Source organism: Oncorhynchus gorbuscha, linkage group LG12, assembly GCF_021184085.1.
Source record: "Oncorhynchus gorbuscha isolate QuinsamMale2020 ecotype Even-year linkage group LG12, OgorEven_v1.0, whole genome shotgun sequence".
In the NCBI taxonomy this organism is placed as follows: Eukaryota; Metazoa; Chordata; class Actinopteri; order Salmoniformes; family Salmonidae; genus Oncorhynchus; species Oncorhynchus gorbuscha.
Genome location: NC_060184.1, coordinates 34,996,644 through 35,019,163, shown reverse-complemented (window position 1 = coordinate 35,019,163; position 22,520 = coordinate 34,996,644). Strand labels below are relative to the sequence as shown.

Sequence of the window (22,520 nt, the reverse complement as noted above, 5' to 3'; positions counted from 1 at the left end):
ATCACGTTAGCCCCTTTGTTATTGCCGCAACCTTCAGATACAGAGTACAGACTATGAATCCATTTTTGATAAGAAAACAATAACCCTCCAAACACAATACACACTGACACGTCCTAAGGATGCGATGCAAACGGGTCGAGGTGATATGTTCTGTACTGCCTTGCTATTAACTGGTCTCAAAGCTAGCCCGGTTCCCGATCTGTCTGTGCTGTTTCCAAACTCGAAAGAAAGCACAAACAGATCTGGGACCAGGCTATCTCCAAATTAAAGTAGGATGGTTTAAAATACCATTATCTATGTTATCTATGTAAGGATGCATATAGAAATACTGACTTTGCATTAGGCAGAACCCAGCACTTGTCAGTTGGTAAAAACATGATACAGACGTAATCCCTGTCGTAGTCTACAAAAAATAAAACATTACCCGATACCTCCAAAAACACAAGCCAACGTAATATTTCCTAGCAGCTATGAAATACATCAAGTCAAATCTGTCACTGATGAAAATACGATCAAATAAAGTGCTTTTCAGAAAACAAGCTCTTTGACATTATTTACTGACAACTACAGCCCAGATATTAGGGATATAAAATGTGCTAATATTTGAGTATCAAAAGTCTGATCTGTCATTTGTCCTGACATGGGCATTCTGACCTAGGTCAATCCTAAGGAGGCCAGTTGCCAACGCTGGGCCAAAATTGCGCCGGATGGCGGACTGGCAGACTAACTGATTGCCTGAGGGGGAAATGGGGCTAATCCATGGGCGAGACCTTAGCTGGCTTACTTCAAAGGAAAAATTTAACATTTTATGTGTCTAATAGCTGGACCAGTAATGTGGTTCCACAGTACAAGCACAGCCAGAGGCAAGGCCCGAGTAGGGAACAAACTGTGGTCTCCGCTTCACTTAACAACTGATATTTAGAGCAACCAAAAGGTCAGATCCTGCCATCATGCCATGCCAATCAAGAGGCCTTGCCTAAAGTACTGCAGTGAGGCAGTTAGGACTCAGTTATTAAGTAGGCGGTACTGTATCATGAAAATATTAATTATACGATTTTCCAAACTGTGTCGATAACACAAAAAGGGGTAGTACCAGGCAAAAAAAAACGGTGTACCTTGAAGATAAACAAACACTGTGTCACGCCCTGACCATAGAGAGCTCTTGTTTCTCTATGGTGTAGTAGGTCAGGGTGTGACTAGGGGGTGTTCTAGTTTATAATTTCTATGTTGTGTTCTAGTTTATGTTTTCTATGTTGGTGTTTTGTATGATTCCCAATTAGAGGCAGCTGGTAATCGTTGTCTCTATTTGGGGATCATATTTAAGTAGCTATTTTTCCCACCTGGGATATTGTTTTGTTTGTGCATGTGCGTTTAGTTGTTCGTTTATTGTTAAATGTTTTGTTTAAGTTTCTCTTTGAATTAAATTTATGGAACTCAACATCCGCTGCGCCTTGGTCCCGTTCTTACGACAGCCGTGACACTCTGAGTGCACACACACACACACACACACACACACACACACACACACACACACACACACACACACACACACACACACACACACACACACACACACACACACACACACACACACACACACACACACACACACACACACACACACACACACACACACACACACATTTGTTTTACTATCCTTGTGGGGACCAAACAATTCCCATTTAAAATCCTATTTTCCCTAACCCTTACCCCTAAACCTTAATCCTAATCTTATCCCCAAACTCCTAACATTAACTCCTAACCCTCATTCTAACCCTAACCCCTAAGTGTAAAATAGTTTTTTTCCTTGTGGGGACCAGTGAAATTTCCTCACTTGTCCCAATTTTCCTTGTTTTACTATCTTTCTGGGGACTTCTGGTTCCCAAAAGGATAGTATAACCTAAAACACACAAACAGAGACACAAAACACAAAATGACACAAAATGTGGGCCATGAAAAGCAACCATGTGTTTCTTCTTCACAGCCGTATGTAGGTTGAATTCTCCACTATTAGCTTCACTTCAAAGCTCTTTTTTGTGTGCTGCGCTGGTCCTCTGGGCTCTTCCGTCCTCTTTTCAGGCTCGCCTGGCATGAACGGCTATGCAGTGAACGGGATATCAATTACACAATGAAGCTGTGTGAGAAAATTGCCATAAAAACGTAATGCCCTGGATAGAGTTGTCCTCGACAAAAGCCTGCTAATTAAGGATGCTAAGTATTGAACATTTCAGTGATATTAGCGCTGAATTGTTGATATAGTAAACAATTGTATCCATTGGGGAGATTAAGAGAAAACATTATCATGACCTATTTATTTTATACAATCATGCTTCTTCATGAGCCAAATTCAGTAACAAGGTTGAATGAGATGATCCTTGATGTCTTTGAGAGAGGAAATAGTGCCATTCATTGCCTGACTAATTTAATGAAGGTAACACAACATGCTAGCACTTGAGCAGGGGGAACCAAAAGTTTTGAAGCCACTCATCCCTTATACAATGGCTGAGGACAACGTGCAAAGAACAAAGTCATGCGGGGGCCACATGGAGAGAGAACAGGGTGAATTATATACATGTGGAGAGGAGACAGAACTCTCTAAAGGCAGCTAAGCATTCCTGACAGGTGAACAATGTCAGGAGAAAACAATGGGAGGTTCGCCAACATGGTGACAACAATAATCCTGAGCGTTTATCTCTGCCAAGGCCTGCCTGATACTACCCTAAGGGGAGGGGAGGACATATTTCAGCTACTCCCTAAGGAGATAACCACTTTACGAACCGCTCGAGTTACCAGGCAGCTAGGATAAATAAGGGCCAATGTTGTTGCCAAGAAGCCAGAGTTGCATTGCTGTTTGAGGGCGTTATCTTTACACAGCTCTAATAGAACTAATTCATACATCACAACGGTTATGTTTGAGTGTGCATGTGTATTTGTGTGTGTGCGTGCGTGTTTGTGTGTGTGTTTTTAGAGTGTATCCGCGACCTTTAGAAATCCAATAATTGCCAAACAACATTTCTTGCCACATGGCTCCCCGATATAAAAGCTTTATGTAAGAAGAGAGTGCTATCGAAGAAGGGGAGTCATTTCAAAACAAACCCAATCTTGACCTTTCGGGCAGTCATTTTCTGCTATAATATAGGGTGTTATATAGAGAGTTATCAAAGACAAGACGGAAGCTATATTCTGCAGGAGACCCATGCTGAGTTCCAGTGGTTTTAGCATCAGCAGCAGAACCATGCTAATCCTGCTCTTCTCCCTCCCACTACACACTCCCAAAGCTGTTATGGTTGATCCTCTGGGACACAGCTGTGTGTGTGTGTGTGTGTGTGTGTGTGTGTGTGTGTGTGTGTGTGTGTGTGTGTGTGTGTGTGTGTGTGTGTGTGTGTGTGTGTGTGTGTGTGTGTGTGTGTGTGTGTGTGTGTGTGTGTGTGTGTGTGTGTGTGTGTGTGTGTGTGTGTGTGTGTGTGTGTGTGATGTGTAATTGACAGTACTTTCACTTTTTGTTCAACTGTATACAGTATTAGTAATAAGATCAATACTGAGCTCCCTGTCCTTGTCAACAAGTTTATCCACGTTCTCCAACCACCAAATTTCAAAGTGTATTTGTTGCTCCTGCTGCTCTGCATCATTCCATTTCTCTACATTTTGAAGTTACGGGTTAAGTTTAGGCACTCATTCCAAATGGTTATGGTTAGGATTAAGTTTGGGATAGGGTTAAAAACCACCCCAAAGAAAGCCAATGCCACTACAGGGATCGAACACGTAACCTTCTGATCCAGAGTCATGGGATTCCCCATCCAACCTGATCAACAAAGCCCTAGCATTTCCCAAAATCCACAGGATTTCGACGTCAATCTTGAACAACCTGGCTGGTACTATTAGGAAATCACTGTCTAAGATATGGGCATTATTGTGAAAATAACAAACTTTCCCTTTTCCCCTGCATTAGGCTACTGTAGTAGCCAACATGTTCTATCATCTCTATGAGAGGGAGGGAGAGAGAGAGAGCAATGAAGAGAAAGAGAGGAAGAAAGAGGTGAGTGTTCACGTCAAGAGAGAAAGATAAAGAGAGAGTGTTCAGAGAGCGTTCATGTGGAGGCGTTGTCCCCTTAAGCGTCTCCTTTCACATTCAGATCACACTCACTCAGCATGCAGTCAGCATGCCGAGGTGTTGCAGTGAGCAAGGAAATGAGCAGGGCCGATGTGAGCCTCTAATTGGCTCAAGGGCCATGGCGCAGCGTGTGGCAGAAAGCGGGTCAGCTGTGGCACACTGACATGGACACAGTACCCCCCTCAGATAGGGCCCTGTGTTAATGAAAGCCTCTTGCGCAATGCCGGGTAACACTCCTCTCTTTCTTCCCCCATTTCATGGTTCTTGCTCATTCCCCAGCTCTCACTCGCTGCAGCCTACATTCTTTCTCTAGTCTATCATTTTTCTTTCTCTCCTCTGTCACTGTTTTTTCATCATCTCACTCTCTCCTTGTTTCTTTCTCATCATACGTTGCTCAATGATTCATGAGTAAGGCCCTCCCTCATTCTGTATCACTTTGTCGCCCTCAGTACCTCCTCTTTATCTCATTCTGCACCTCCCTTTCTCAATCTTTCCGCTCCTTCTTGTTTGCTCTCTTTGCAGTGTCTCTTTCTCCTCTCTTCTCTCTTCTCTTGCTCTTTCTCTGTGTTTGGCTATCCCTCTGTCTATTCCATGTCTTCCCCTCTTTAAGCCTTTGGTTCCTTCTCTCTGTCTATTTTTGCAATGGCGTCTAAAAATGAGTAGGGCCATTGAGTGGCTAAGGTCTGGCCCTCATTGCAAAATGAATCTTTAGAAAATTACACAAAGGCCAACTGGAGCTCGCCGTAAATCTGTGGCTTAGAGTGTTTCATTTTAGGGCCACAGTGGGGAAGAGCTGACACAGGGCTTCTTCTCTGGTGGCTGAGAGAGACACACAGCTCAATTGATCTATTTTTATGTCTTTACCCCCGTTAGCCATCTTAGTATCCCACAGGAGCTAACAAGTGAGACAAATGCCTCAGGTTACACTTCTGTTAGGCAAAACATTAAAGATGGAATACTTAAAGATGGAATACTTAAAGATGGAATACTTAAAGATGGAATCCAATGCCAGTGAAACTGCCAAGTCCGTTTGTGATATTCCAACAGCAAAGACGCTACTTCAAATAATGAACACTGTTTAATTATCATTGCCCATCATTGCACCCGCCGTAGAACAGCAGAGTACTATGTACTACGTTTTTTTCCCGTTTTTTTACCTTGATGCTGAAGTTCCACTCCACCGTTGAATAAACAAAACAAAAACAAAAACAACAACAAATGCGCCAAAGGCGGCTCCGTTTCTCCTAAGGCGGCCCCGTTTCCCCTAATGCGGATCTAAACTTTAACGGTGAAACAGCAAAACATCCATTTATGATCTTACAACAATAAAGAAGATACTGGAAACAACACACACTGTTTTGTCTGTGGGACATCATTTCCTGTGCGATAGAACAGCAGAATCTGAAGAGTTTATTTCCAAAATACTGTTTCCACCAATTTTTTTACATTTGTGTTTTTTCATCAGAGATGATTGGTTCAGTGTGTGTAAACTATTTGTGAACAAATTTGTTTACATCCCAGTTAGTGAGCAATTCTCCTTAGTCAAGATAATCCATCCACCTGACAGGTGTGGCATAGTAAGAAGCAGATAAAACAGCATGATAATTACACAAGTGCACCTTATGCTGGATACAGTAAAGGGCCACTCTATAATGTGCTGTGTCACACAACACAATGCCACAGCTGTCTCAAGTTTGAGGGAGCGTGCAATTAGCATGCTGACTGCAGACTTACTCATTCTACATTGTAGAATAATAGTGAAGATATAAAAACTATAAAAGAACACATCTAGAATCATGTACAACCCAAAAAGGTGTTAAACAAATCAAATATATATTTTAGATTCTTCAAAGTAGCCAACCTTTGCCTTGATGACAGCTTTGCGCACTGTTGGCATTCTCTCAATCAGCTTCATAAGGAATGCAATAACAACAGTCTTGAAGGATTTCCCACATACAGGTATACTGAGCAATCGTTGGCTGCTTTTCCTTCACTCTGCGGTCCAACTCATCTTAAACCACCTCAATTGGGTTGAGGTCATGTGATTGTAGAGGCCAGGTCATCTGATGCAGCACTCCATCACTCTTGGTCTTGGTCAAATAGCCTTTACATAGCCCGCAGGTGTGTTTTGGGACATTGTCCTGCTGAAAAACAAATGATAGTCGCACTAAGCGAAATCCAGATGAGCTGGCATATTGCTGCAGAATTCTGTGTTAGCCATGCTGGTTAAGCATGCCTAGAAATCTAAATTAAACACTCACAATGTCACCAGCAACGCACCCCCACACAATCACACCTCCTCCTCCATGCTTCACGGTGGGAACCACAGATGTGGAGATCATCTGTTCACCTACTCTCCGTCTCACAAAGACGCAGAATCTTTCTTGGCCCAAGCAAGTCTCTTCCTCTTATTGGTGTCTTTAGTAGTGGTTTCTTTGCAGCAATTCGACCATGAAGGCCTGATTCACGCAGTCTCCTCTGAACAGTTGATGTTGAGATGTGTCTGTTACTTGAACTCTGTGAAGAATTTATTTGGGCTGCAATTTCTGAGGCTGGTGATGAACTCATTCTCTGCAGCAGAGGTAACTCTGGGTCTTCCTATCCTATGGTGGTCCTCATGAGAGCTTATTTCATCACAGCACTTGATGGTTTTAGCGACTGCACTTGAAGAAACCTTCAAAGTTCTTGATATGTTCCGCATTGACTGACCTTCATGTCTTAAAGTAATGATGGTCTGTAATTTCTCTTTGCTTATTTAAGATGTTCCTGCCATAATATGGAGATGGTCTTTTACCAAATAGAGCTATCTTCTGTATACCATCCCTACTTTGTCACAACACAACTGATTGGCTCAAATTAATATAGAAGGAATGAAATTCCACAAATTAACTTTTAACAAGACCCACCTGTTAATTGAAATGCATTCCAGGTGACTAACTCATGAAGCTGGTTGAGAGAATGCCAAGAGTGTGCAAAGATGTCATCATGGCAAAGGGTGTCTACTAGGAAGAATATAAAATATATATTGATTTATATATGCTATTTAGCAGACGCTTTTATCCAAAGCGACTTACAGTCATGTGTGCATACATTCTATGTATGGGTGGTCCCGGGGATCGAACCCACTACCCTGGCGTTACAAGCGCCATGCTCTACCAACTGAGCTACAGAAGGACCACTGTATTTGTTGAACACTGGTTACTATATGATTCCATATGTGTTATTTCATGGTTTTGATGTCTTCACTATTATTCTACAATGTAGAACATAATAAAAAAATAATGAAAAACTCCTGAATGAATGGATGTGTCCAAACATTTGACTGGTACTCTATGTAATGTAGTTATTTCAATATTTCATTCTTAAATACATTTGCAACATTTTCTACACACATGTTTTCACTTTGTCATTATGAGGTATTGTGTGTAGATGACTGAGCGAAGACAATCTATACAGGCTGTTACACAACAAAATTGTGGAATAAGTCAAGTGGTACAGTATGAATACTTTCTGAAGAAACTGTATATGAAAATACATGTCCTTGATGTGTACTGATCAATCATGACAAGCATGCAGTTACTTGCTGAATAACTCTGATGATAGAGGTAAATGTGGAATAATCAGAAATGTGTAGTTCTGAATATGTTCTTCAAAAGGTGATGATATTAAAGCCGAATAGTTCTGATATTTATTGATCATTCCCTTGCCAACGACTCATAGCTGTCATTGGTCTTGGGACTCCCCCCCCCCCCCCCCAGCAGCCAAATCGAACGCTCTGCACCATAATTTGACGTTTTAATGTTAATGATAACTGATGTCATAAATGTATTATTTGTATGTTTCTTTATAAGAAATGTTGTCTTTTGTTACATTATTAATCATAATAAGAGAACATGTAGGCAGCAGTTTACTCAACATTAACTTCTAGTAAGTATGCACCGTGTGCCTAAATCACTCAAATATCTTAATCAATTACCAAAACAGGAAATGCATGCAGCATGGACTGAATCATACATTTCCACTTGACAAAACAACTAAATACTGTTCAGTATACAATTCTGCTGGGGCAGGTTTCTAACTCTCTATGTGCTGACCTGTCAGTTGCGGGATTGGGTTGTCCATAGAAGAGAGGGATCAGGGAATCATGAATAAATATATAAATAAGGAGTGGATTTGGCTTTGGCCACAGTTTGGCTATGCACAGACAGGTTTGAGACAAAGGAATTATGACATTTTGTCCCACGATTGAGCTTTGATTGGCTGCAGACATAACCCACTGTGCACATCACGTCATTTAACTGTGGAACCTTGGGTAATATTTGGTTGAGACATTGATCAATAAGATTTCAACCTTTATTCACCCACCCCAAAAAAAGACAGCCAGAAGTTTGTTGAATTCCCAATGTGTTATCGCTATGCTTTCAACCGTCTAAAGCACAACCAAATTTCAATGGAAAAACATTGTCGGATTTTTGGTTTAGTTGTCATCTAAATGTGTCATCACTTCGCTTACAAACAATTTAATGCACAAAAATGTTCAAACGGGAACGCAATGTCAGATATTTTTGTATTTACACAACAACTTCATGTTTTATAACTGTGCTTCATCTAATAGCCCCACCAAATGACCTCAATTGAAGTTGATATTCCATTAAATGTACATAGTGCAAGTGATCAATGCTGTTTAAGATTCTGCACAGATTATTAGAGGAATTGTGAAGATCTCCACATGCCTGTGACCTTTGCATGCTATCTTGAACATGCATGCTTTCTATGATTACATAAGAAGACATTTAGTAAAAGTAATCTCAAAATGTGGCTATGGATGTGTGTTATTCATTTTAAGGCTGAATAAATACTGTTACATAAGTTTGTAAGATCGCCTTAACTTTAAGGCTATTAACTATATTTCGAAAGTAATATTGAATTGTTTTTGGTTGACAACGCAACCAAATATCAACATTTAAAAGACATGGAATCTAATACTTGGATAGTTTCATCAAAGCCTCTGGCTTAATCTTATTATTTAACTTAGATGTTTGGTTGAGATGGAAACATGAATCCAACATAAATTATACATTTTTAGACAAACTGACATTAAAGCCAAACTAAGTCAGTGGGGCACAGATAGAACTATTAAAGCATAAGTCACATCTCCTTCAAATGTGGTTGCATTGACAACTAAACATAATTCAATACATAATTTGTCTACAAATTCATATTGGATATATTGGATTCATGTTTCCATCTCAACCAAAAAGTTAAATTAAAGAATAGGACTAAATCAAATCAAACTTCAAATAAATGTTTAGTGTTTAGTGTTATTCTTTAAATTGAATTTTTGGTTAAAATGGAGATGAGAAACTTGAAGATTACATTTTAAATCAACCAAAGCTTGACACTCTAGGCCTATATATACTGCCTATTGTTAGCTTATTGATGAGCTTTGAGGGCCCTATGGTGTTGAACACTGAGCTGTAGTGAATGAATAGCATTCTCACATAGGTGTTCCTTTTGTCCAGGTGGGAACGGGCAGTGTGTCGTGCAATAGAGATTGAATCATCTGTGAAGCTGATGATTCAAATTGGAGTGGTATGCAAATTGGAGTGGGTTTCTGTGATAATGGTGTTTATGTGAGCCATCCCCAGCTTTTCAAAGCACTTCATGGCTACAGACGGTAGTCATTTAGTCATTTAGGCAGGTTACCTTAGTGTTCTTGGGCACAGGCAATATGATGGTCTGCTTAAAACATGTTGGTATTACAGACTTGGACAGGGAGAGGTTGAAAATGTCAGTGAAGACACTTGCCAGTTAGTCAGTGAATGCTCGCAGTACACATCCTGGTAATCCGTCTGGCCCTGCGGCCTTGTGAATGTTAACCTGTTTAAAGGTCTTACTCACATCTGCTGTGGAGATCACACAGTCTTCCAGAACAGCTGGTGCTCTCATGCATTTTTCAGTATTATTTGCATCGAAGCGAGCATAGAAGTAGTTTACCTCCTCTGGTAGGCTCGTGTCACTGAGCAGTTCTCGGCTGTGCTTCCCTTTGTAGTCTATATTGGTTTTCCAGCCTTGCCACATCCGACGAGCGTCAGAGCCGGTGTAGTACGATTTCAATCTTAGTCCTGTAATGATACTTTGCCTGTTTGATGGTTCGTCGGAGGGCATAGCTGTATTTCTTATAAGCTTCCAGGTTAGAATCCCGCTCCTTGAAAGGGGCAGCTCTAGCCTTTAGCTCAGTACAGATGTTGCCTGTAATCCATGGCTCCTGGTTGGGGTATGTACGTACGGTCACTGTGAGGATCACATCATCGATGCACTTATTGATGAAGCCAATGACTGATGTTGTGTACTCCTCAATGCCATCGGAGGAATCCTGGAACTTATTCCAGTCTTGTAGCTAAACAATCCTGTAGTTTAGCATCTGCTTTATCTGACCACTTTTTTATTAATCTAGTCACTGGTGCTCCCTGCTTTAATTTTTGCTTGTAAGCAGGAATCAGGAGGATATAATTATGGTCTGATTTGCCAAATGGAGGGTGAGGATGACATTTGTATGAGGTAGTCATTCAAAAAGCATGTTAAACTCTTTTATTGTAGAGACTCAGAGCTACAAAATGGTATATCATTCACTGCATTTGAGTAAAAATGGGAAAGTAATTCTGCTTTTAAAGTTGATCAACTTGTAAACTCACTTTTGAGAAAATGGCCTTTGAATGTTTTGGTATCTAGTGAGGAGATCTTCTTTGTCTACACCCATTCAGCATCGTTCACACCCCTCTTAAGCTTTAGCCCCACCAATCTCATTTAACTCTCGGAGCGTACAGTTGGCGCTCTGGCCGATGATTGGATAACATGAAAACAGCCTAACCAGCTCTGCTGGCAACAATTTCAGTACGCTTTTTTGCAGACGTTTACTTACTAACGAGCTCAAATAGACAGAAGCCTTCTATATGGCAGACCAATCCGAACTCATCTCTCGACTACCACCTGAACCCTCGCCAGAAGGCTCATTACTTCCACCTCTGGATGACTCAGAGGTCACATGACCTCCTGCTCGACACTGAGGAACAAACCAAACATGCCTGGTCCCAAATCGGTTTCTGTTGCCGAATCGTGATGATAACCATAGGATTTGGCAAGACCTGGAACCAGGCTAAACCAAATACATCGTCCTGTGTATAATTCACCTCCATGCCTTTGTTTGAATACCCCTCTCCACCCATACATGTTTCTGTACACTGGATGATGGAGTGGGCTGGCAGGCATGACCTTCTAATCCCAGTTTTAGGGATGCTACTGGTCCAAGGACAGAATAAATGGCTGATGAGGAGACATTGTACTGGCTGTAATGACAAATTAGACTTGCTGCTGTCTTGTCCAACATGACGAATAAGGCAGTTAGGAAGACCAGGCTAGGCCTATATAGTTGAGTGCAGTGCCTGTCTGTGCTGTGCAGGGGATACTTCATCTCTTGAGCCTTTTAGTCTAATGCCTTTTCTGCTCTGACTGACATTCAGGCTAGCAGCCTCCACTGGCAAGCACAACAGTAAGGACACTCTGACCATTCATGACACAGCACCAAACAACACTCAACCCAGAGATGAGAGTGAACACATCCTAGCAACAGCATACAGTGCCGTCAGAGAGAATTCAGACAGATTGACTTTTTCCAAATTTTGTTACGTTACAGCCTTATTCTAAAACTAATTAAATCGTTTTTTCCCTCATCAATCAACACACCATAATGATAAAGCAAAAATGGGTTTTAGAACTTGTTGCTAAAGAATAAAATAAAATAAATAAAAAAATATCACATTTACATACTGTAAGTATTCAAACCCTTTACTCAGTACTTTGTTGAAGCACCTTTGGCAGCGATTACAGCATCAAGTCTTCTTGGGTATGACACTACAAGCTTGGCACACCTGTATTTGTAGAGTTTCTCCCATTCTTCTCTGCAGATCCTCTCAAGCTCTGCCAGGTTGGATGGGGTGCGTTGCTGAACAGCTATTTTCAGGTCTCTCCAGAGATGTTCGATCGGGTTCAAGTCCGGGCTCTGGCTGGGCCACTCAAGGACATTCAGAGACTTGCCCTGAAGCCAATTCTACATTGTCTTGGCTGTCTGCTTAGGGTCGTTGTACTGTTGGAAGGGAAACCTTTGCCTCAGTCTGAGGTCCTGAGAGCTCTGGAGCAGGTTTTCATCAAGGATCTCTCTGCACTTTGCTCCGTTCATCTTGTCCACGATCCTGACTAGTCTCCCAGTCCCTGCTGCTGAAAATCATCCCCACAGCATGATGTTGTTACCACCATGCTTGACAATAGGGATGGTGCCAGGTTTCATCCAGAGATAATCTTGTTTTCATGGTCTGACAGTCTTTAGGTGCCTTTTGGAAAACTCAAAGCAGGCTGTCATGTGCCTTTTACTGAGAAGTGGCTTCCGTCTGGCCACTGTACCACAAGGGCCCGATTGGCCCGAGTGCGGCATTGATAGTTGTCCTTCTGGAAGGTTCTCCCTTCTCCACAGAGGATCTCCAGAGCATTGTCAGAGTGGCCATCGGGTTCTTGGTCACCTCCCTGACTAAGGTCCTTCTCCCCCAATCGCTCAGTTTGGCTGGGTGGCCAGCTCCAAGTAGAGTCTTGGTGGTTCCAAACGTGGTTCCAAACGTCTTCAATTTATGATGGAGGCAACTGTGTTCTTGGGCTCTTCAATGCTGCAGAAATGGTTTGATACCCTTCGCCAGATCTGTGCCTTGGCACAATCATGTCTCTGAGCTCTACGGACAATTCCTTTAGCCTCAGGGCTTGGATTTTGCTCTGACATGCACTTGTGCCTTTCCAAATCATGTCCAATCAATTGAATTGTAGAAACATCTCGAGGATGATCAATGGAGACAGGATGCACCTGAGCTCAATTTCAAGTCTCATATCAAATGGTCTGAGTACTTATGTAAATAAGGTATTTCAGTTTTACATTTTTATGACATTTTCCCAAAAGGTTTAAAACCTGTTTTCACTTCATCACTGTGGGGTATTGTATGTAGATACCTGAGGATTTGTATTTATTTAATCTATTTTAGAATAAGGCTGTAATGTAACAAAATGTGGAAAAGGTAATGGCGTCTGAATACTTCCCGAAGGCATTGTATATCTTCACAGCACATAACACTTTCGAGAGTTAAAATGAAGGGAGGATGTCATCTCTGCACTATCACTAATATACACCATGATAAATAATTTGTGCCAATGCACAAGAGCTCAGCTTTGACAAACTGCTTAGCAATATGGAACACGAAAGGCAGTGTATAGATATAAAAAGGCTCCTTTAAGGTGGCTACATTTGTTTTACATTTTTAATGGGGTAGATCAGCTTTAATTTTGCAGAAAGATTGTGGCTTCCATGAATGTGACTGTCTGCGTCATTTCCAATCCCCCATGTAATGTTTTGTAAATATATACATATATAGATGAGATTACATTTGAAATTAACTGAAAGTGAGAGGTTGTAATCTGAATGAAGGGAAAAAGGCCATTCTTGAACATTCGGTGAGACATTCTTACTAATTTGCTAGAGTACCAGTTTGGATTTAATAAGTACAACTTTTGTATGACTGAAGCCTTTAGTGAGAGGTTTAATGCTTGAATATTTAATCTGCCCATATTAATTATACAAACAGGCCCGTTTCATTTTCTCTGGTTTGCCGTTCCAAATGAAGGGAAAGATTTTTTGCTCATATAATTTAAAACCCGTCACTAGGTGTAGGTAAGGCCATAACAAATAGGTACAGTTGAAGTTTACATACACTTAGGTTGGAGTCATTAAAACTCGTTTTCAAACCACTCCACAAATTTCTTGTTAACAAACTATAGTTTTGGCAAGTTGGTTAAGACATTCCAACAATTGTTTACCGACAGATTATTTCTCTTATAATTCACTGATAAATTCACCCCATAAATAATTGCTGAAATAAATCATTCTCTCTATTATTTTTCAGACATTTCACATTCTTAAAATAAAGTGGTGTTCCTAACTGACCTAAGACAGGGAATTTTTACTAGACTTAAATGTCAGGAATTGTGAAACTGAGGTGGTATGTAAACTTCCGACTTCAACTGTAAATTACGATATGACTAAAGAGTTAATCGGGGTGATTTTTCCACAAATAGACAGGTATTTTTCTTTCCATAGTAGCAAGATCGGATCTATTGTTGCTAACTTTCTATAAAGATGTATTGCAGCGAGATCATTTCTTTGAATACCAAGTATGTCCACATCACCGTCAGACCGTAATTGGTAAACTACACAAGTTGTATTTCTTTGTGACCGAATAAGTAATATAGTATACTTATCATAATTTGGTTGTAATCCAGAGTGGTTAGAAAAAGTATCTAAGATACTTGGAGGAATCTATATTGTGGATTCAAAAGAAAACATGAATCATCAGCGTACAATGACAACTTTGCTTTTAAGCCGTGGCTTTCTAGCCCCTTGATATTATTGTTGGATCTGATTTTAAAGCTAACATTTTTGATGGCCATAATACAGTAAGTAGACAAGGCGATAGTGGACAACCTTGTGTAACTCCTCTTGACAGTTTAATACTTTCTGAGAAGTAGCCGTTATTTACTATTTTAAACCCATTGCATAAAAGAATATCCAAAATTGAAATATTCCAGGCATTTATGTATAAATTTCAGTTGTACTTTACCGAAATACTTTTCAAAGTCAGCAGGCCTGGTTTCCCAGATTTTTCATAGTGTTATATTTGTGTTATATATTATAGTTTCCAGTACTTGTCTTATATTATCTTCAACCCATCATCCGTGTATAAAACTGATTAGGATGAATAATATCCAACAATACCTTTTAAATTACAGTATATGAGCTATGCATTTTGCTAAATGGCCTAGAATTTTTTTCCCCCTGTTTCAGTAATAATTAAATCAGACTTTCTTGTTGAGTATCTGATCATCAAAAAATTGTCATAGGAGTGGTTAAAGCATACTAATATTGGTCCTCTGAGTACATAAAAAAGGTTTGGTATACCTCAACTGTTATGCCATCCAGTCCTGGAGTTTTCCCGGACTTAATGGCTTTAATTACATCAAGAAGTTCCGCCTCTGCAATTTGGCCTTCACATGAGTCTTTCTGTACAGATGTTAGTTTTACATTATTAATAGAAACAAATCCATACAATGAATTTGGTTAGTGGAAATGAAGGAGACTGAAACGGAAGCATATGCTTAAAGAACTTTGCGTCCTCTTTCAAAATGTTGAATGGTGAATCATGGGTGACTATAAAATTTGTAAGAAGTTTCTGTAAATTATTTTGGGTAGCATTTCTAAGTTGAAAATCTTAAAAGAATTTGGTGCATTTCTCCCCAATATTCCATCAGTTCATTTAATTTTTATAGTACATTGCACTTTATCTTTCTTGAATAAGTTCCTCAATTTCTTTTTGTTTTTCCTCTAACATATTCTGTGCCTCTATGGTACAGTTTGTATTGCTATATATCTGTACTGTTAGTCCTTGTATTTCCTTTGTTAATATGGACTCTTTTGACCTAAATTGCTTTTGTTTTAGAGATGAGTATTGAATTGTATGGCCACTAAAGTCACATTTAAAAGTGTCCTATACAATAAGGGGATCTGCTCTACCTACTATGTTATGTTGGAAAAAGTCAGTTATAAATTCTTCTGTCGTAGATAAACGTTATCCTCCAATAGGCTTTCATTGTCCAATGTCCTCGCCCAAGTGAGAATTCTGTAAGAGTAATGTATATGACAATTATTTGATGGACCAGCGATGTTGTCACTCTTTTGAAATGCATGCTGCGTTCTAGAGCAGGACCGATATAAATTCATATTTAGCCATATTCTTGCTATCAGATGACGCTACTCTTTGTCATTTGTTCCAACCATGCTATAAGAACAATACATTACTTCAAGGGGGTATATACATAAGGCCTTTAATAACAACCTTTATGAAACCAGTCATCACAACTTCATGGGTGTTGCATTATCAAAAGTGTTATAAATGCCTTATTTACAGGAGGAATGTACACCATCAATGAAAGTGTTAACTCACTATAACTTGGTACATGGACATTGTGGGAATGCCTGTAGCTGAAAAGCTTGTGAATTCATTTTTTTTGTCCCATCTTACACCTGATATCCGGCCTGTTGGCCAGCATTTTTGTAGTAATTGTGTGTGTGTCCCTGTGGTTGGTGCTGTGGTTTAAAACTGTAATGCTATTTTCATGATATCAGTGCTTAGCACACCAAGCAGTTTTTACATGTCCCATGGTGATGCTATTGTTTCCTTCTGCTGATGGGCCTATAAAATTATCTGAAATATATTTGGCCAGTAACCTCTTTCTCTGACAGGTTAAGAGTCTGCCAGTCAGGAGTGCAAGCTGGGTGGGAGGAAAATGAAGGGGTGGGTGTAGAGAGGCAGAGGGTAAGAGAGAAATGAGATGAAGAAAACAACAGTGATAGGGTGAGGTTATAGTGATAAAACAAGAATGACAAATATGACGAGAAAGATGAAGAGATAGAGGGAGGCACGCCTGAGGCCTATGTCACCCCCCAATACCCTACAGACACACACACACGCACGCACGCACGCACGCACGCACGCACGCACGCACGCACGCACGCACGCACGCACGCACGCACACACACACACACACACACACACACACACACACACACACACACACACACACACACACAAAAGTCCTATCACTCAGCTCCTCAGTCATACCACACAGCAGTGCATGCAATGAGCTCTTTGTACTGTGTGTCCCAGTGTACTGTGCAGGCAGCTAAGGATGGGGCTTAGCGTGCGTCAGCCAGAAGCATGGCAACATATGTGCCATTATTTATAGCCAGCAGATCCTCTGAGAGGCCCAGCCCAGGGGCTGCTTAGAGAGGTGTTATTTGAGAGCCCAAAGACCTGTCTGCGTCGGTGCCATCCAACCCAACCCGCAGGACATTTCACAATGAATACTGAAGTTCTTCTTGAAAAATTAAGTAATTCAATTCGATTCAATTGACCAAAAATGACAACTGCATAAGGAATCAAGTATACTTATTAGAGTGGTTGTAATGTAGTCATTTGAAGACAATTATAAGAATACGTGACCATTTACAGAACTGCTGTATTTACAGTGTATACACATAGGCACCCAAGATACAGATGGGGAGGAGGGGATGGATTCATATGAATGCATGAGTTAGCAATACAGATGTCTTATAAAGACAATCGGTTCCCTGATGGTTGCAAGTATATTGAATGTTTTGCAGTAAAGATGCAAGGCACATATTCAATGTTGCCTACCTTAAATGTAAACAAAACTCACGTGGGGTACCTAATATGTGATTACCAAGAGATTAGCAGTTTGATTGGGCTAAGCCCAGCATTTGTTTCACACACAGGGCAGCATACATTGTAAAATGATGGAATCTGGCTCTGGTCTTATTGGCTGTCACTTAACCTCTCCGCCACATCATGGTGATTTGAGCTAGGATCTCCATGCATGTGTCACCATGGGTTTGGAGTGTGCTTGTGAGTTGTATGGTGTAAAAGGGTTCATGCTAAGTCAATTAGAGGCACGCCTCTAATCCCTGTGAGGCAAACGCCATCTCTAAAACAGCAGACAGTGGGTTCACAGTAAGCACTATAGCGAGGTTCTCTTTCCTTCTGTATGGCCTGGCGTGATGTTGTAGTGAGCTCTGGCCATGAACAGCTAGCACCGCCAGAGAAGGAGTTAGTGTTCCTGCATGCACAGTACAGGTATTCAAGCTATTGTTGGCCCTGTATTCGCAGGGATTTCTTTCCTCTGTAAAACACTTCACACATACTGTACTGACCAACCCATCTGTGGACTGACACACACAGCTCTGGCAGGACTGAGAATCTAGGAGCAGTGCCACAACTATCTTCGAAGCCGAACTGGAGGTTTGGAGAACATGTTGTGGAAGGTGCTCATTATTTGTCTTCTTGAACTTGCGGCTGCATGGCGTTTGACAGGAGAGTCCAGGTCATCAACTAGATACTGGACACAGAAGCATGCCAATAGTGCCCAAGAGTTCAACTGACTCTGGGGAAGTAGATAAAGGGACTCATTGCCAGAATCCCAAAGTATCCCTTTGATTCTTAAGAGTCTAAGCCATTAGAGGGGAGGGTCACAAAAGTTTGAAGCCCAAACGGTTCGGACGCTACAAGCAGAAGTTGGAACTTTGACGGTACCGAATTCAGACGAGTCCCGTGGGACTTGCAGTTTCTAGGCCAAACCGTTCAGAAGCTACAGAGGTGTCCGCGAGAAGAACCATTTTCCGGATGTCCCATGGTGCTACAAACATCGAGGTGGCTCGGAGACCTTCCACCGCAGATTATCCCTCGGCAGGGGATAAAACCTGACAGTGAAGTGATCCAATGTGTAGAACTTCTAATTTATTTAAAATTTGACCTAAATAGATTTATAGTTGGTATTGTAAAAATCCATAACGATTTATGGATCCATACCTTAAAATACCTTAAAATACAATATATCGGCCAGCCCTAAAAAACACATTAGAATGATACAAATTGGACAAATGACTTGTGGCAAATACAGGCATGGGCATGTACAAATTGGACAAATGACTTTAATTGCATAAGCGCTTCAAATGGAGAGTAAAAAGAATGGGTGACATCAATATCCAACACATTGTTTTGGTGTTTATTTTCAATGGTGCTCTTTCACATCCACACCACTAAATGGAACCCATCCTATTCAGGATGACTCCACACTTTGAATCAGATTACTTTCCCAGAAGTACTTCAATGTGTGAAATAGGGAGTCCTTTTCAAGAACTAGTGAATACTATGGCTACTCTGCAAGTACCATAAACACAGTATCCAGTAGTGTTGCTTTCCCAAGTTGACTAATCTTAATAGATTGATGAAAGGTCACCAGAAATTCCAGCCATGCAAGCAGTTCACTCTTTAGTCTGGGTCACATGTGTATTATGCAGTCATGCACAGGAGAGATTGGTTCATATGTTAAGGTCAAAGATGGCTCCAAATTGTTAACATGCCCAGATAGTCAGTAACATGCATTTAGAAATCTTCGTTAGTCATAGAATAACTGCCGTTCATCTGCACTGGGGTCTTACTAAGATAATAATCATGTCAAATTCCATTCTCCTTTCATATGTCCCCTAAAAACGTATACTTGCATCTTTGCCTTTCTATAAATAATGGAAAATCTGAATGGATATGGGTATTGTTATCTTACATTCCGGTTTGATCATGGGTGTTGAATATTAGTTAATGTTTCAGGCTACAATAACCTATCAATGGGGCATGGATGCGACTGGGGTAGGGGCGCGGGTGAAAAATGATATAATGCAGAAATATATCCTAAACAACAACAAGAGTAATTCCATCTAACATCAAAATATTTAGCCAATAATGGCACAATGATTTGCCACACATTATTAGAACATGTTGATAATAATTTACTATACATAAGGGCATAAGAAAGTATGTTTAGACAAATTAATGGACTTTTCAATATGCCATTCTAACGACTTGATAATGATTAAACCTCACCCAAAAACGGACAGGTGCTTTTCTTACCATTCATGGCAGGCGTTTGTCCATCGTGTATTCTACCAAGGAGATGTTGCATCTTCGGCGTTCTTATTTTCACTTCACCATTATTCCAAAATCGTTTTTAATTTCCAATATTGGCTAGCCTACTGATCGCAATCCCGACCTTTTTCACCACCGGCTCCCTCTGTGGATAGCGCGCGTTCCAAAGCGACTCATTCAGTGCGAGACAACCTCTCCAGTCTCTCAGCAGTTTGAAAGACGGGCACTATATTGGTGCAGCGAAACTGTCCAAATGTAGTCTATGTTGAGTTATTTCAATCAAACTCGAACGCTCACTCAATTTGACTGTAATCTATAGTTCTGATCTATCGTAATTCGTCTTTACTTGAATCGATTTCCATTCGTCCTTAAAATACTTGAAAAATAGCACAGGATTAAAAGCATACCAGGACAAATTAATTAAAAAGCAATAGCCTGTGGTTCAATTCAGAATTAGTTGATTTTTGGCAAAACACCTATACTAGATAATTTTGCGTTCCGAGCAAAACCTTGTAGAAACGAGTAGCCCAATCCTCTGCAACAATCACACAAGCTGTACACCGCGGCACAAAGGGGATAACGCAGAGCAGCAGATAGCTGGTTGAGGTATTTAGGTGGCACGACCAGCCTGCGTCTCGGTAACCGCAGGAGAGACAGGCAGTGAGAGACTGAGAGGAAGCGCTCATTCGCCCCCAACAACACTATTATAGTCAGGGTTCCATCTAAACTTTGACCAACATTGACCGCATATTGCGCATTATCGTCCTCTTTGTCGCACATTTAATCTAACGACATTCTTTTTTTTACAGCCTAATGAAACGATAAGTGGGTCTATAAGCGTGCATTCAGAAGATGATGCCAAACGCATTGGTTGAAATGTCACATTTGGAGTCATAGTTAAAACATTAGGCCTAGATATTTTAATATAAATAGATTTAAGTGATTCAAGATTGAACATGCTTGCATTTAACAGCATTTAACAAAGTGATTTTCGGTCCTCCGTAAAATTGCGAGGGCGACACACAGGCCACTTGCAATAGTCTGAGTCAGAGTTTTGCAATATCATTTCACATGTCACTTGCTTTATTTGTGTTAATTTTATGTTTTCAAATGGCGCAAATAACCCCAATCATAATGTTATTCTTTCATAAATACACACAGAAAAAAACGTCATATATAGTGCCAAATGAGGGTTATTTGGCTTGTAGGCTAACCATAGCAGATTGTGGTGCTATATAGAACCCTTTTTGTAAGGTTCTATAAAGAACCATGTTCATAAGGTTCTACATGGAATGTTTATGGTGCTATAAAGAACAGTTCCATAAGGTTCTATAAAGAACCATAAGAAAGCCCCTTTATTTGTTCTTTATAGAACATTCATGGAGAATGGTTCTATATTTTTATTTATTTAACTAGGCAAGTCAGTTAAAAGAACAAATTCTTATTTACAATGATGGCCTACCCCAGCCAAACCCAGACGACACTGGGCCAATTGTTCCCCGCCCAATGGGACTCCCTATGAGATGTGATGCAGCCTGGATTTGAACCAAGTACCTGTCGTGACACCTCGTGCACTGAGATGCAGTGCCTTAGAATGCTGCCCCACTCAGGAGCCCAATCTTAAAGGCTCTACAAATAACCTTTTCAAGAACAATACAGGGTTTTTTAAAATTCTGGTTTAACATGCTATTTGTTAAAATTCCATAGGTGTTAATATTGTATTAATTGACAAGTTGAATAAGGTTTGGTAGCTCTGGGACAGCTGATTTGGTCAACATTTCTCAATTGAAGCAATTGAAGACTTGAGTCTTTCACAAGACAGCAGAACTGTCCATGGTCATATTCAGTGCTGTGAAAAAGTATTTGCCCCCTTTCTGATTTTCTCTATTTTTGTGTATTTCTGTCACTGAATGTTATCAGATCTTCAACAAAACCTAATATTAGATAAAGGGAACCAGAGGGAACAAATAACACAGCAATTACATACTTATTTAATTTATTTCATAAACAAAGTTACGCAACACCCAAAGCCCCTGTGTAAAAAAGGTATTCGCCCTCTTCAAATCAAATCAAAATCAAATATATAGCCCTTCTTACACCAGCTGATATCACAAAGTGCTGTACAGTAACCCAGCCTAAAACCACAAACAGCAAGCAATGCAGGTGTAGAAGCACAGTGGCTAGGAAAAACTTCCTTGAAAGGACAAAATCTAGGAAGAAACCTAGAGAGGGACCAGGCTATGAGGGGTGGCCAGTCCTCTTCTGGCTGTGCCGGGTGGAGATTATAACAGAACATGGCCAAGATGTTCAAATGTTCATAAATGACCAGCATGGTCAAATAGTAATAATCACATTAGTTGTCGAGGGTGCAACAGGTCAGCACCTCAGGAGTAAATGTCAGTTGGCTTTTCATAGCCGATCATTGAGACTATCTCTACCGCTCCTGCTATCTCTAGAGAGTTGAAAACAGCAGGTCTGGGACAGGTAGCACGTCCGGTGAACAGGTCAGGGTTCCATAGCCGCAGGCAGAAGAGTTGAAACTGGAGCAGCAGCACGGCCAGGTGGACTGGGGACAGCAAGGTGTCATCATGCAAGGTAGTCCTGAGGCATGGTCCTAGGGCTCAGGTCCTCCGAGAGAGAGAAAGAAAGAAAGAAAGAAAGAAAGAGAAAGAAAGAAAGAAAGAAAGAGAGAGAGAATTAGAGAGAGCATACTTAAATTCACACAGGGCACCGGATAAGATAGGAGAAATACTCCAGATATAGCA

General features: G+C 40.6%; 1 protein-coding gene across 2 annotated transcripts in view; it reads right to left on the bottom strand.

Annotated features, from left to right (window-relative positions):
• The window catches only part of LOC123990928 (leucine-rich repeat and fibronectin type-III domain-containing protein 2-like), a 163,862-nt gene extending 143,356 nt beyond the window's left edge, over positions 1-20,506 (bottom strand). For both annotated transcript variants that reach the window (XM_046291950.1, XM_046291952.1), the window contains exon 1: positions 19,741-20,506. The gene's annotated coding sequence lies outside the window, so the exon portion shown is untranslated. The remainder of the gene's footprint in view (positions 1-19,740) is intronic.
• Between the last annotated feature and the right edge of the window lie 2,014 nt (positions 20,507-22,520).